Source organism: Triplophysa rosa, unplaced genomic scaffold, assembly GCF_024868665.1.
Source record: "Triplophysa rosa unplaced genomic scaffold, Trosa_1v2 scaffold35_ERROPOS451342, whole genome shotgun sequence".
Lineage (NCBI taxonomy): Eukaryota > Metazoa > Chordata > Actinopteri > Cypriniformes > Nemacheilidae > Triplophysa > Triplophysa rosa.
In genome coordinates, this window is record NW_026634365.1 from 46,902 (window position 1) to 63,373 (window position 16,472).

Consider the following 16,472-nt stretch of genomic DNA (forward strand, 5'->3'; position numbering starts at 1 on the left):
ATAGTCAGGAGGGGAGGTAGCCAGGGCATGTGCTGCTAATGGAGGCAGCCTCACGCTTGGGTCGTCTCCTGGGGCAAAGGTGAAAGAAAAGTAAAGATAGGTCTGCGCCACCAGCGGAGGCATGCTCGCGCTGCTGAGGTGGCTTGTGGCGGTGTGGACCAGCATGGTGCTGGGAAGGTGCTCGGAAGGTGCTCGTCTGAGTGGAGAAGCGGTCGGGGGATAGCAGTGGCGGAGTCTGGGGCACAGCCCGGGCTTGCCGAGGGCCTGCTACTGCAGCCTGACTACCGTAGGCCATTTTTTGTGAGGGCAGGAGCCGGGTGTTTTGATCAGGAGGTGTAGCCGGACCTTTTATACTGAAGATCTGGGGACTTTGTCCGCTTTCTGGCCAGGGACTGCCCAAGTGCCCATGTGACTGTCAGGTATGCAATGATGTTTAGTTTCGCATGGCAAAATGTTTATGAGCGTAGAAATGCCACTGCAATAACAGACCGTTGTGTGTTCACTAAGGTTTCAAAGGTTTACGACAATCATTGTGAGTATATGTCGATCGTGATGAGTTCTTGTGTATGTGATACCTGAGCTTTGCAGACTGAGTGTAGCCAACGTGTGCATGATGCCTAGCTATATGCGCGAGCAGAGAGATGCAGAGAGTGAGCATGTCACAGTCACCCAAACGTTCACAAGTATGCAATAAAATGCTGTTAAATCGTCAGATTGCTGTGCGCATCTGTTTGCGTCTAGCACAATTACATTCACAGAGTTCACATTTATAGCTGGGGTCATGAGTCCAAGATGCAGTTGTGTTCGTGTTGTGCAGACAAGAGACGAGGGAGATCTTGCGTTTAAAGGACTGGTCGAGTATGCTGATACATTCCGCTGTTTACATTCACTTAGATGTAATGGCTGTGTGAGTTATTTTGGGCAAGACGTGAGTAGGAACAGGACGCCATGTAGAAAACTTATGCACGCTGGATACAGTCAGGTTGTAGTTAACCAGCAGGCACTCTTGGAAGCGCCGTTTATATGTACTACTCTCCAGTAAGCTTAAGGTCGGCTCACTGTCGCTCACTGAACAGTACAGGCAAAAAAGTGTGCCCATGCTGACAAGTGATATCACACGCTCGAGTGCAGCAATGGCAACGCAAGGTGAACAGATGATAAAGCTAAAGATATTTTTGGAAGTAGAGAGATTGTACTCACCAAGCTCCTTGCGTATCGGCATGCTCGGCGGTTCAAAAACGAATACACATTTATGGATTACAAATAGTAACAGTATCAGTAATATGGCATGAAATTCAAGTTGATTAAAGCGACAGAATGGAACGACTGAATGAATTGTTTCACCCAAGATGATTTGAATGAAATGGCTGTACATATACGAAAGTGAAACAAACTAATTTTTATGATACGAGTGAACAGTTACAACGTATAGCACGTATATTGGGTCGAAAGGGGCAAAGCTTATGCGCAACTAGTTAATAATAGCTCAGATACTTGCATTAGCTTCTTTGTTTCTCGGGACACGTGCTGGCGTGCGTATCAAAGGGTCCTGATGTGTTCAGAGCAAGCCGTGAGTCCATCGGATTTAGCTGAAGCAAACTGCCGGAAGAAGCTGTCTCCGAGGAGAGACAGGTCTCGAGAGGTTGAAAGAACACGAGCGAGCCTTTGATATGCGCGCCAGCACATCTCCCGAGAAACAAAGAAGCCAATGCAAGTATCTGAGCTATTGTTAACTAGTTGCGTATAAGCTTTGCCCCTTTTAAATAAGGAGATTTGTCCTTGATGGTTCGTGTAGATGTGAATAGCTGATTTAATACTGCCATTTTCTTTGCTTTATCTATTTCTTTCATTCTCTACTGTTTTTACGTTTTTGTGTTTGTTTGTTAATGTTTGGTTTTGTCAGCTAGTTGATTTTATTTCCTTAGTGTAGATAAATAAACCGCATGTGTATCCACGCTCAAATTGTTTCTGTGTTTATTTATCACATATCAACGTCACTTAAACTGCTTGATTTCGTTAAGAGTTCTGAAGTGGTACTGTACTACAGTAAGAATATTGTTTTTCCAGGCCAGGGGAGTAATATTTCTTAGAGTTGATATACGATCTGCTGATCACTCGGTGGACGAGTGTATTTAGTTTGTCGTTGTTATTAACTCTGCTGCATCAGATAAAGTGTATAAAATAATTGATGGTTAATCACCATTAATTATTTGTAAGTTACTGTGCTTAAACTCATAGTTTCCCCGAAATACACTACATAATTGGTGGAGGGAATGCGGGCGCAGTTTTAAACCTTGTTTTGTGAGCAGAACTCAGTGACTATTGATGTGTGTTTCTATGGGTGTATATTGAAACCGAATACTCTTTTAAATGGCACTTTATTTATGAATGAAGGTGTGGACCCACCCACCTATCCTTGGTAGACTCTTGAGCTTCTCGCAGAGAAAACCTCAGCCTCTGTCAAAGATTTAGTGACAATATAAAGACGAAGAAATCTCTTTATAGCGGACTATACTATTTATTTAACCGCCCTAAATTGAGCGAAGAAATCCTCTTTTAGCGCGAAGAAGGTAGAGCGAGACTCGCTCCATTAAGTTACTGCGCCGAAACAGCCTATGTGACCTATTTAGGAAAAGCCCAAGGTACTGTTAATGATGGTTAAGTAACTGCAGTTCAATGTGACCCTATAAAACGAAGAAATCTTTTATAGAGAGTCCCGATATCGTTTGACCGCCCTAATCTGAGCGAAGAAATCCTCTTGTTAGCGCGAAGGAAATAGTGGAGCGAATTTCCTCCCTAGTTCGTTGTACGGCCGAATTATGTGTAAATTAGATTGAAGCACTGCGTGTTCCAATGTTTCATCTAAGACACACCGCTTCCCGAAGTTTAACCATTAGACTAGCTACCTAATGCGTGCTTTCTCGTTTTCTCTTTGAGTAGACAAGGCGAAGGGATACTGTTTTACTGTATATGTACTGTACTGTATATTGTATAGTTAAACAGTAGATGACGACCGTTTAAAGGGGAGTGTGATAAAAATCTTGATCAAGTGTTTTATTTGTTTTTATGTTATGGTCGGCAAAGAATCCCGACCAAGTACACAAATAACTTTCAGGACGGCGAAGAAATCCCGTTAGTCAGTTATAGTGTAGTATTGTGTGTCTATTGTGTGTGTAGGTTGAAAAGCCATGTACCCGTGTTCAGGTAAACTGACACGAACCATTAGAACTGCGATCAAATTACACTCGTCGCCATAGCAGATGTGCATTAATATAAGTGTGATTCCACATAGAATGTGGAACCGGAAGTCCGGCAGAAGACACATTACCGTCTACTAACACTAGAGGTCAGTTTGTCTGAAAGTGTCTAACACTTCTCCTGTCTCATCTCTGCCCGACTTTCCCCCCTTTGCTCAGGCAACGCTATCTAGTGTGAAGTCTCAGCCAGTCTCTTCTTTTGTTTGATTTGTCTGTCTTCATTTTATGATTTCATTAGTCTGCTATTGCACTGTCTACGTTGTTTGAACATATTAATTATTATTATATATGAACTATAATGATCATTAACATTATTCCGCTATTGTTTTGATGATTTAATTTTTATTTGAATTACCTCTCAGGTTTTCTTACATTTTCTCCCTTGCAGTTAGAATTGTATTTGATGATACTTCAATTTTAATTAAACCAACTTAATTGAATTTGAACTTTGATCAAAACAATCAGATTGCACTCTTTAAAGTGATTAGGATTAACTCTCAATCACCTAATTTTTGTATTTCAGTTATTCATTTAATGATTTAACTGACTTTACTTTACTATGACTCCATAGCGCCCCCTACCTACGGGCCATGTCATAGACCTTAGTGTGGAGACAGTTCACCGCCGAACAAGGAAACCCTCCTTCTCTATCCCAATCTCTCTCTCTCTTCACTTATGTTTTTTATTTTTCTTCTTCCTATCAGAGACTGAACCTGTCTGAACATCAGTAAAATTCTTGGTAATTGTGTTGATGAACCGAATAGCCTAAGTCACAGAATGACCCCCTAGGTAACACTCAGCAACATTATTCATAGTTTTTCTTGTGTTCACCCACACCACTTATCCGCCCCCGCCTTCACGGCTAGGATAATGAGCACTTAGTTTGCGTCACTAGCTGACCAACTCAGTTAACCCTCTAAGCGCCAAAGTCGCAGAATTGCGACAAGACGTCATACTTCATAAAATAGGCTGTAGATCCTAATATGGTGTAATATCTCATTTGTATTCTATACCACTAGATGGCAGACATGTAGTACTTCGATTCTAGACCAAAATGACGTCATGTTCCCGTTCAAAGTGTTCGAGCAAATAGCAGAGCAAGTGAGCTATCATGTGTCATTGAAGCGGAAGCAGTTCAGTTCAGAGCGTCAGAGTAAATTGTGAGATTTGTGAGAGAAAATTGCCAAATTGCTAATAAAAGGTTGTACCGCGAGGGTGTGTTGCGAATGTTATTCGCCGATTCTGACTCTGAAGGGGAATATTTGCCTTTTGGAAATCACGATCGGTCGTCTAATCACCGCGCGTCTCCCGGTACAGCTGTGCAGCACAATGGTGCCGCCGTGCAAGGCGGAATGTTCACGGAGCACAAACGAGCGATCGTTTCGACCCTTTGCCTAACGGAGATGGGGGTTGCAGGGGTGAACGTGGTCGTAGTGTCCATAGGAGAGCTGTTGCTAGAGGTAGAGGCAGCTGATTGGGCAGATAGCTGGTCAACTGATCAAAAAATAGGCACATGCATTTTACTATGGCACAGTAATAATTTTACTATAGTTACTAATAGTTTTACTGTTGATTTCCTCTTTTCCTGATCATTTGGAATAAGGATCAAAGAGTAAAAAAAACATGCAAATAAGTTCAAACATCAATTCAATATCTACTATTTCCTGAATATTATGAAATTCAATTTGGCCCCCCCGGATGACGTCATAATATGCAAATTAGATGAGTATATTTACACCCCACATAAACTTTTGGTCATGCCCAACATTTTTCTAATTTACAGAAGATCTCTATCTTTAAGTCCTTTCAAGCCACAAGCTTTTGAAATCTTGATGTCAAAATCCAGCATGTTTTCCAAAAAACCCTGGCGCCTAAAGGGTTAAGCATGCAACACATAGAAAAACATATTTAGCTCAGCAGATCTGTACGGACTTGCATCTTGCTCTTTGTGCCTTCCTCTCTTCCCCTGTGTCTCAATATGTCCAGACCATCCAGTCCTGTCACCTGCCAGACCAGCTAGAGACCAGGCTAAGCACTGCGATGGACTCCTGCCTGAGACCAACATCTGCACACGGCAACTGCGCTGAGAGCAGTTGGTCGGACGACCTAAACTGGCGAAGGGACCACGATCTAAACCAGAGCTACAACTACAGAGAGACAACAAACTAATCTGAAGTGCACAGCCAGGATCATCAGTGACCACGACCAGATCGTCCTACTAGAGCCAGGAGCACGTGCAGAACCGCCTAGACCAGCTGGACCTGCAAATGATAGCGGATGAAGAGGACCAGTAGCTACAGGAGAAGATGAAAGCTATAAGAGTCCTTTGCAACACAGACTGAGTGAAGAGAGCAGTTGGAGCAGATGCCAGAGAGGTGCTGGTAGGAAAACTCCAACATGCAGAATCTCTCTTCATAATGGCCCCGGCAGACAGCTATACAATGCCACGGCCAAGGCCTATAAAGGCCATCTGCAAGCAGTCCACGCTGAAGTCCAAGCCATGACTCAGCAATGGAACCAAAAGGAACTGAACATAGCTTGCAGACTACAAGGTGAACAGACAGGAGAATGCAACAGAATCTCTCCTGTCCAGCACCCCAGTTAAAAGCCCAAAGCTGAGCCAGGCAAAGCCCATTGTTCACACGTTCCTAGCCAGCAAACACAGAGGGATGGGGCAGGAACCATTCAAAAGTACCTGCAGACACATACCCTGCATGTCCCCACAGACCCCAGCAAGCTGGCCAGAAACATGACAGCTGTCACCACTAGATGCTGTCACCCTGAACACTGCAGGAGGCCACAACAAACTCTTACCTGCAAAACATTGACTCTTAGGCAGGAACACTGCCCAGTGTGACCACACAAGACAGATCACCTGCTTAGCATCACCTCCAGCCTAGAGGACCACAGCATCCTATGCCAGCAGTTAGAAACTGTCAAAGCGGATTACAGCAGCTACAACACCTCTGCTACAGCCAGCATCCGAGCCTACATGAGAGGACAGAACAAGCCGAAAGGGAAGAAGACTTCAACGCAAAACTCTCCTGCCTCAGAAATCCGCATCACACTGTGAGTCATCACCTAAGCGCTACGGCCTTCGTCTGCCAAGATCACAGAACATAGCGCTGCCTCCATAAAGACGGTTTAAATCTTGCCTATCTCTGCACATCACAAAGAACTGACTCTGGAGGGTGCACCACAGCAGCAGATCTTCAGCAGAGACTCAGCAGATATTACAGCCTGCCGGGAACAGCCAAGCACCAGACAGGATGCCCTGAGACAACATGAGCTGACCACTTTCGTCGGAGACAAAAGACGGCACCCCGTGGAAACCCAGCTGGCAACATAGGAGCCACTGACCTGTTCCTGTCCAACAGTCATCAAGGAATTCATCTCAACACCATGGACGACACCTGTCCAGCGAGCAAAACCGTGCAAATACGTCTGAGCCAGCAGAGATCCTGAGAACATCAAAGGAGCTGATTCGACAAGAAACCTCAACAGGAGGATGTAAAAATCCAAATCAGACTCTTTTCAGCCACGAGTGGCATGAGAAATGAATAACCCTCATGAATGCCCTCCTAAGGAGAAAACATCCAGATCTCTGCAACCTGCTTGTCGACCACAGAGACAGTCATCCTAACACAAGATGAGCATGGCACCCAGACCGCATCTCAGCAGATGGCTGACTACCCAGAACAAGCAGAGACACACACACGCGGCCATCAACTGAGGTATGACTGAAACAAGAAGTTCCCACACACCTGACCAGAAGCTCCACAAGCATGTACAGTACACCCCATGTACATATCACGGATGGACACACGCCCTCTCTTCACCAGCAAAGACCTGCTGAATTGTTTTGAGCCTCTAAGAGACTTTAACCATTACAAAAGAATTGGGCTCAAGTACGGGAACTTCCGCTTTCCAGCCAGCCAACTCGTCTGAAATGCATTGCCAGGTCACAAAAGTTAGGCATAACATCTCAGCTGGTCGTGAGAACTCAGTCTCAAGGTCGAACCAGCCGACGACCCAAACGTTTCCTGCCCTTACATGCCAAAGGCACATCACCAAGTGACCTGATGATAGCAGGCACCATGAAGGAAATAGGGGCAGATATCTCAGACATCAGCTTTGCACTGTTCGCACGCTCTCCACGACAACACCAGCATCAGACATTTCTTCTTCTGTCAAGTGCGTGCAGTTTCCATTGGACTCATGCCTGTCAACCATGGCCATGGCCCAGGACACCCGTGCTTTGAACTTGAAATGGAATGACCCTCACAGCCCCATGGGGGGCCCTGTCAAGTGAGAGAACGTTCTACTAGACTAGAACAGCCCAGAGCTTTGCACTCTGGTGAATAAACGAGACTGTAGCACCTGCATTCAGCAAAAGGGGTCACTGTTCAGCTCAACACACAGTGTGATCAAGCCTTCAACCACACATATTCAATGGAATACGTGGAGCATGGCCCACTCTGGAAGCAACGCCCCCTTTTTACTGAATACGTCATCTTTTGCAGCGTGCATACTATACAAGTGAGTACATTTACCAATGTTTTTGAACAATGTCTTTATGAAGAGAATGACAGCGGGTTACCACTCCAAGGAGATGGACCACGCCCGGCACCTGCCATCAACTGCCAGTGCTAGAGCTGCCCTTCTCAAAAGACAATGATGCAGAACTAATGTCAACTATGTGGCCCCACTCACAGAACCACATGACATTACATCCCAAGCTAGCTGCATCCGGGGCTACACAGAACACCACCTACAAGGTTCGTGAACTGTTAAAAGAACTGCCCACTCATGTAAATGAGCGCACAAGATGGTGCCATGTGCACACCAAATGGCACCTGCGCTTCACCACATGCCTGATCTACCCTTGCTGAATGGAGTTCCATCTGAAAGCTGGACTTTCCAAACACTGCCTTAACACTGGTCTACACTGACAACGTGACCAGAACAAAAGGTGGGTAGCCAAGCACCAGCACTACAGGCATTTGCATGGAAGCCAATCATGCCATCCCACCTGCTGTTTCATCCAGGACTGCTGCTGTGCATCTCCGTGGAGACAGGAAACACCCGAACCAACCTGTTACAAGAACCAGCAAAAAGGTGCAGGGCTGCTCTACCTTGATGTCCAAGCAGGATGGAAAAGATGAAAAGGTACCCAAGTTGAGACAATGCCCGACCACTGGGGAACATTCTCTGCCTGTACGTCGAGATGCTGGGGACCAATAGGAACCGCCAGTCATCCCGCCATCATGATCCAACTATCCATCGTCAGCTGAACTTTACACTCGAACTTCAGCTCCCGAAAAGGGGGAATATGTAGAGAATTTAGCATAAGCCAAATGGTCGGAGTCATTGAAAGAAGAGCCATCAACCCCCTCCAACCCCCTTTCTCCTGTAGCTGATATCAATCTCAAAAGACCAGAGCTAAAACCTAGCTCCAGGGGTCTGGACTTGAGTTGGTGCTCTCACCGAAAGAGCCATCAACCCCCCTTTTGTTTCTCTGTGGGATATTTTACCACCCCTAATCTTCAAAGCAGAGGGGAGAAGTCTCTCTGTCTAATTTGAAACTTGGCTAACCAGAGAAACTTCTCTGACAAATAGGAACTTGTGATTCAATTGTTCCTTTTCTATAAATATATCAAAATATCTAGGTTATATGTTGTCGCTCTTGCCATTTTTAAATAATCTGTAATTGCTAAATAGGCAAGTTAATTCAGGCTTGTTTGTATTCGTACCGCCGAATGAATCATGTCTTGATGCACTTCAAACCATAGCATATTTGATATATAAATGTTTGTCTTTATAATTCCTCCTTGTTTATATACATTGTGCGACCATAGAACACTTTCTTTTCATTATGTTATAATTGGGAATGGTATTTTGTAAAGTTGCCAGGAGGTCATGAAGATGCAAATTAGCTGTTGAGTGGACAAAGAACCTCTTCCCTGCTCAACTCTGATTGGTCGATTCAAACTCAGGTGGGCCTGCCCTCTCGTGAGTTTAAATATCGAGCCTGCTCTGAAAATCTCCTCTTCGTCCCTGCTTCTCTTCTCTTCTGCTATACCTGCCTCCAAAACGTGATTCGTGGCGTCTGTTTGGAGACTGCCCTTTTCCCCCCTGGGGAAAAGATGGAACAATGGACTTCTACTTCCACGTGATTAAGCCATGCGGGCCGATCACGAGGCCCGCAACTTTCCTCCACTTTCCGCAGGACTGCCTTTCTGAAACCTTTTGAACAATTCCATCTCTACACGCGCATACAGATATCGGTCCAGCACAGAGCTTGCAAGTATCCGTTTCTATTTATAGAATAGCTGCGTTAAGTCTGTGCCTCTTTGTTAAAGATGATTTTTATTGGTGTTCAGAAATCGCTGCCATGCCCTCGCCCCCCCCCCCCCCCCCCCCCCCCCCCCCCCCCCCCCCCCCCTCTCTCTCTCTCTCTCTCTCTCTCTCTCTCGCTCTCTCGCTCTCTCTCTCTCTCTCTCTCTCAGCGCTTTCTAGCGCATTTCATGTTTCATGTAATTTGTGTGTGTTATGCGATCGTCATTGTTTTGTTATCATGTAGAGTAGAGTTTAATAAACAACCATACATATTCATTTGTGATGGGTTTTCTGTATTCACACTCACAAACTTGGTCCCTTTTACTGTGTTTCGATTTACGTTACCTTTGCTCTAAATCCTGTTTGGTAAAGTCACGTTACTTATGGCCATGAGATAATGTAAAGTATATAATATCATTGAGGCATTTGCTGGACGAATGCATACAGGTATTGTTATGCTTATATTACTAATCAGAGACCGTAAAATATGTATATTTGATCACTAAACTAAACTAATTCCTTGACTGAAATGGATGTTTTAAATAACTCATTTCATGGATATGATCTTGAAAGATCTGGTGGAGAACCATATTTGGTGAGCTTTGCTCATCAATATAATAACATTAGCTAAAACCGCTACAGAGCTCTAGTACAAAAATTACGTAAAATCCCATAAAAATATTCTATATAACCCAGACGGTCAGGATAACAACAAAACATTCAGCAGGCACTCAACCATACGTGATAATTACACACAATGAGTTGTAGTATAATCAGAACATTCGATATATCATAAGGCATTCAGTAAGTATATAGTCCTGAACCTGGAGGAACGATTAATTTACAGATACCTTTTAATTACCCACAATTTGTTGCTGCCAATAATCAGAACATTCAACATAAACAGGGCAATAAACATGTAATCATAAACTCAAAAGAATAATTGATTTACAGATACCTTTTTGTTACCCACAATTGATTGCTGCAAATCATCAGAATATTCAACATACGAGCGGGACAGTAAGTATGTGACAGATTCTCTCATGGAGGAATGTAGAAGGCTGAGGACAACACCCAAAGAAAACTGGTCACGCGGGGAAGCCTAAACCACACGCTCAACAGTGCCCCACTCTGACCAAACCAAATACAGCACTCACAGGTGATCATCACAGCAAACCAAATCACGCCAAAATAATGAATAAGAGGCCAATGCCATGTGATCAACTCCTTGGATAGTCCACAACGTAAATTATATTGCTCTCTACAAACCATTCATAAAACAGGAGAATACATTACATCCGTTGCTCAATACATAACCGGAAATACCAGAACAAAGAGATAAGCCGGGACAAACGTCCTCCACTCAGGCCGAATGATACATTTACACATTTACATTTAGTCATTTAGCAGACGCTTTTATCCAAAGCGACTTACAAAGAGTATAAGGAGCAATAAGCGATATGTCATACAGGAGCAATAATGCAATAGGTGCCAATACAAAGTTACTAGTTTTAACAAAAGCTAGACCACTACCTGTTGAGAGAAAGCGAGAGGGTTAGTGTTTGTTTTTTTTCTTCATTTGTCTGTCAAGTATTCACAGAAGAGGTGGTTTTTAAGTCGTTTTTTGAATGTTGTGAGAGATGTGGTTGACCGGACCGAATTAGGAAGAATGTTCCACCAGGAAGGAGTTGAGAATGAGAATGAGCGGGAAAGCGATTTACTGCCCTTATGGGAAGGCAGTACAAGACACCGCTGGTTTGCTGAATGCAGGGATCTTGATGGGGTGTAGGAGTGTAGGAGGGTGTGAAAGTATGTCGGTGCAGATCCAGTGATAGTCCTGTAGGCAAGCATTAGTGACTTGAATCTGATACGGGCTTCAACCGGTAGCCAGTGGAGTGAGATGAAAAGGGGCGTCACATAAGCCCTTTTGGGCTGTTGGAAGATGAGGCGTGCTGCTGCGTTCTGAACCAGCTGGAGTGGTTTGATAGCCTTTGCAGGAAAACCAGCAAGGAGAGTATTGCAGTAGTCCAAGCTTGAGATTACCAGGGCCTGGACAAGGAGTTGTGCCACAAGCTCAGTGAGATAGGGTCTAACCTTTCTAATGTTGAATAAGGCATATCGGCATGACCGCGTTGTCTTTGCAAATATGACTCCGAGGTTCCTGGCTGTTTTGGAAGGAGTGATACTGGTATTGCCAAGTCGGATGGTGAGATCGTGTTGCACCGTGGGGTGTGCCGGAAACACGAGTAGTTCTGTCTTGGCAGGGTTCAGCTGGAGGTGATGCTCTTTCATCCAAGCCGAGATGTTCTCTAGGCAGGCAGTAATGCGAGCTGCTACAGTGGTATCGTCTGGGTGAAATGAGATGTAGATCTGAGTGTCGTCAGCATAACAGTGATAGGAGAAGCCGTGTGCCCATATGATAGGTCCCAAATATGTGTACTAGACACATATTTGCGCCAATGCAGTTACTTCAAAACAAAATAAAAGAACAAAACGAGAATAAAACAAAATAAACAAACTAAATCAAAGTAAACGAAATACGTAAGACAAAACAGCAGCATAGTACGGATCTGTCCATGCCACCAAAAGGACCACTGTGGGAGTTATAAAAGGGCTGTGTCTCTCCGACCGCATTCAGCCAACATACGGAGACAGCCATTTCATATAAACATCCCACTCTGCACTCCCCTTGCAAACAATCATAATACAAGAGTCACAAATAACTCACGCATACAGCCCACCACAGCAAATAATTAACTCATACCTGAGTAGTTGGAAACACGACAGCAAAGACCCACACTACACAATTCCCATGGGTGCAAGCATTCACGACAAGAGTGACTCGGGACTAGGGTTGGGAATCGTTTCAATTTTATCGATTCCAATTCTGATTCTGCTTATCGATTTCAATTCTTATTGATTCCCAGTTTCGATTCCACAGTTTAAGTAAAACATTCAGATATCAACCTGTATGGTCGTTTAGCCTGCTTATTGACTTGTTTGCAAAATATACATATATATATATATATGAGCAGCGTTTTGTGTATATTTACACATAGAAACACACATTTTCTGATTTATTACAATTTGAATTATCATAGTTGATACATCATGGTTAAACTGCAGTTACTATAATGCAACTATGGTTAATTTGTGATTCCTGTGCTTTAATGCAAATTCTATAGCTAAACTATGCTTACACTATTAAGAAATATAGATAATTTTCATAAGGGCTTTTATTGAGATATCAGCAGATCATGCAACGCATGTACTTTTCTGAAAATATGCACACAGGAATTGATAAGAGGAATTCAAATTTTAATCTCAAGTATCCGATTCCTATTCCTTTCGATTCCAATCCGATTCCTAGCCTTTCGATTCCGATTCCAAATTGGAATTGATTTTCGATTCGCAACCCTACTCGGGACAGCTATGTGTGCAAAATGGCGCATATGTTGTGCTCTTAACGCCACGCTAATCACGATCATAGGCAACCAGCCGGTCACTTACAGGCTCGACCTGAGACAGACCGTTCACACCACCTAGCGTGACATACCGTTAAAACCCACATCCCGCTACACGATGAAAACCTTCTTAGAGTTTAGTTTTCCCAATTGGGAATAGTTTGTCGAAACGAAAAATAACCGTGTAAAGCAAACCTTATGAGACGCGATGTTGCAAGACATTCGGGAGAATGGAGGCAAGACGGCTTGACTATTTATAGGGCTGATAGGATGATTGTTGTGATTGCTAATCGGAGCGGAGAATGGGAAGCGGCGACCTGACAAGAGCTGAGATGATAGAGCTGGATAAAGAAGGATGTGGTCACCTGACACGTCTTCACCACAACATTTCAAATGCTATTAGATTATTAATGATAATCTTAAACTATAATTTACCTTATTAGTAAGTTTATTTATTTTTATTTAGCCTTGTTGTGCAAGCTCTCTGGAGCTTGTGCAGAGGCAGCAGCTTTTGCCAGAGGGGAACTGGAATCCCCTGGTTGGGCCTGGGTTCTCCTGAGGTTTTTTTTCTCGATTAGAGTTTTGGGTTCCTCGCCACCGTTTGCATACTGTTTTTTGCACTATTTGCCTGGCCGGGGGGGCTGCTTTAGAATTTTAAAGTTTTACTTAATTAATATTGCATATAGGAATTTATAGTCTGTTATATTTGACCTGTGCTTCTCTCTCCTTTATCTTAAATGTGTGCTCTCACTGAGCGTGTGTGTGTGCGTGTGCGTCTGTGTGTGTGCGTGTACTTGTCTGTGTACATGTGTGTGTGCGTGCGCGTCCGTGTGTATGTGTCTATGTCTACGTGTTAGTATGTGTCCATATAGTGTGTGTGGAGTGTTTTGTGTGTGGGTATGTCTGTCTTCTGTGTTTTCAACTTTTTCTTGTTTTGCAGGTAAAACTTTAATTGTTTTACTTATAGTCAATATGTCTCATGTACAGATGCTTTGTAACAATGAAAATTGTAAAAAGCGCTATATAAATAAAGTTGGGTTGAGTTAATCGATAGCCAGCCAAGTTAGTTATCTGCACATGCTCCTCCCGAACCTTGTTAATAAAACAGCTGTCTTTGCTTCTGATCTGGCGTTCCTGACAGTGAATGAATTAGCCACCCTCTCATCAAGGTCTCCCCATACCGAATCTTGATCAGAGGAGGAGGTATGAAGCCTAGTATTCTCAGCAAACCAGCTTTTTGATCATTTCCATTTGACTGTATGTTTGTCACCAAGGATACTTGATGCAATGTAAGTGATCATTACAGCTTTCCTTTAGCTCAGTGGTAAGAGCATGGCGCTAACAACGCCAAGGTCCTGGGTTCGATCCCAGGGGATTGCACATACTTAGAAACTAATGTGTAGGATAATGCAATGTAAGTCGCTTTGGATAAAAGCATCTGCCAAATGCATAAATGTAAAGGTAAGTGTCTTTAATAACAAAACGCACTGGAAATTAGGTAATGACTAGTTTAATAACATACATCATTAAAACATGGAAAAGTGAATGACATTGTTCCAAATATATAATTAGGTGAATTAAAGACCGTAATATGGGATATAAATTCACGCAAAAGCCTTTTTTTATATACATCCACCCAAATACATTTATTTGAATGTTTTAATATCCATTCACATAAATGTGTTGCTTCATGCGGCTCTTGAATTGCTCTTGCTGTGCTTTAATTTCAGGATGGTGACACTGGTCGATCTGCACAGATGTCATTAAGTGATGACGTAAGGACTGAATAATCTTTTTTTTTTAACAGGCTCAAGCAAACAGACAGTGAGAAAGAACCAGTTCACGTATATGAATCGGACTCGACATCACTACTTGGTAGCAATGTTGAGGCTGTGCTCACGAAATTGTCCAGGTAATGTATACGATGGGCTATACCTAGAAAGGCCCTCGTATGGTACTTTAGGCGGTTATTCTGTCAAGCGGGTGTGGCACAACACAAAGTGCATAACAAAAATGATAATCAAAAATGTACATATATTTAAAATATCTAAAGAGAAGACAAAGGAGCATCCACACCCAAGGGTAACACATACAATAACCGGTCATGATCTGAAAAAAAGATGGAGCTTAAATAGTAAGACTAATGATGGAGTGACAGGTGAATACAATTAAGGTCAATGAAAACTAATAAGGGAATGCCAAGAATTAAAACACAACTCATGAAAATGAATATTACATGATTTTGGAACACCAACACTGTTAGTTTATGCGGGTGGTGGTCTAATAAAACTGTTTAAAACTATATACACATTAACGGTGTGCAAAGCAGCCGGTATTTGTATCTGTATTTGTATTTGTTGAGGGGGGGAAGTATTTGTATTTGTATTCGAGTAAAATTCAAAATAGGCGTAAAAATCCAGTTTTTTTTGCGTTACACTTCTAATTTACATTATAGTGTATGTAAACAGAGCGAACATGAGAGCACCCGACTGCAGACGTCAATAATGCAGCGTAATGGAATAATCTCCCGATCAAACTCCGCTTCCCGAAAGTTATAAACTGCCTCCGGAACCCAGTTAAGGTACAAACATCTATTCAACAAAAATAGTGATGCACGCAGTGAAGTCTTTTTTCGCTCAGCCGAGCCTTCTCTGTTGCTGTGTGGAGCAGCCTGTGTCAGTCACCTCTTTTACCCCCAAGTGGATTCTTTTCCGCTTGCGGATACTGTTCTGCTCGCTCGCGGAGTTTAAATGCGCCCTCGCGGAGCAGCTTTCCATGCACGTGAGTTTAGGGTCCATTTAAACTCCATACATGTCACTCACTCACTCACTCACTCATGCATGCACTGCGGTCTCATGAGAAAACGCAGCTTTTTGATATAAAGTTTTTCTTGTTCCCGAATACAAATATTTTTTTAAGTATTTGTTCGAAATAAGTATTCGTAAAAAACACGCTATTTGTGTCTTTCCGAATACCGTATTCGGGTTCGGCTCCACCCCTAATACACATACACACACACACACACACACACAGTAAAAGATTTACACTGACCTGAGAAAAGCAGCAGAGGAAACAGCCTTTCCATCACTAACAGTGAAAAGAAAATATTGACAAACAGATTAATATAAAGTGAATAAACTTGAAAATACAATGATAAATACAATACAAGAAAAAAACTCTAAACAAGCTTACCAGTCTACCTGGAACAACAGTCTGAGCTGAAAATAAAATGATCTACCCTTTTTCCAATCTCTACGTTAAGGATTTCTACGGTTTTATTTTCTATACAAATCTTCATGCAAAAGCTGTTTCAGTGTGTGCATACTGAGATACTGATTTCCATTTAGAGTTTGTTAACAACATCTGTAGGCTATATTTAAATTGCATCTCAGAAAATGGAAATATTCAGTCC

At 42.9% G+C, this 16,472-nt stretch overlaps 1 non-coding gene across 1 annotated transcript; it reads left to right on the forward strand.

Moving 5' to 3' along the window:
• Nucleotides 1-14,365: 14,365 nt before the first annotated feature.
• trnav-aac (transfer RNA valine (anticodon AAC)) lies at nucleotides 14,366-14,440 on the forward strand. The gene has a single exon. It is a non-coding gene; the product is annotated as a tRNA-Val (tRNA).
• The last annotated feature ends 2,032 nt before the right edge of the window (nucleotides 14,441-16,472 follow it).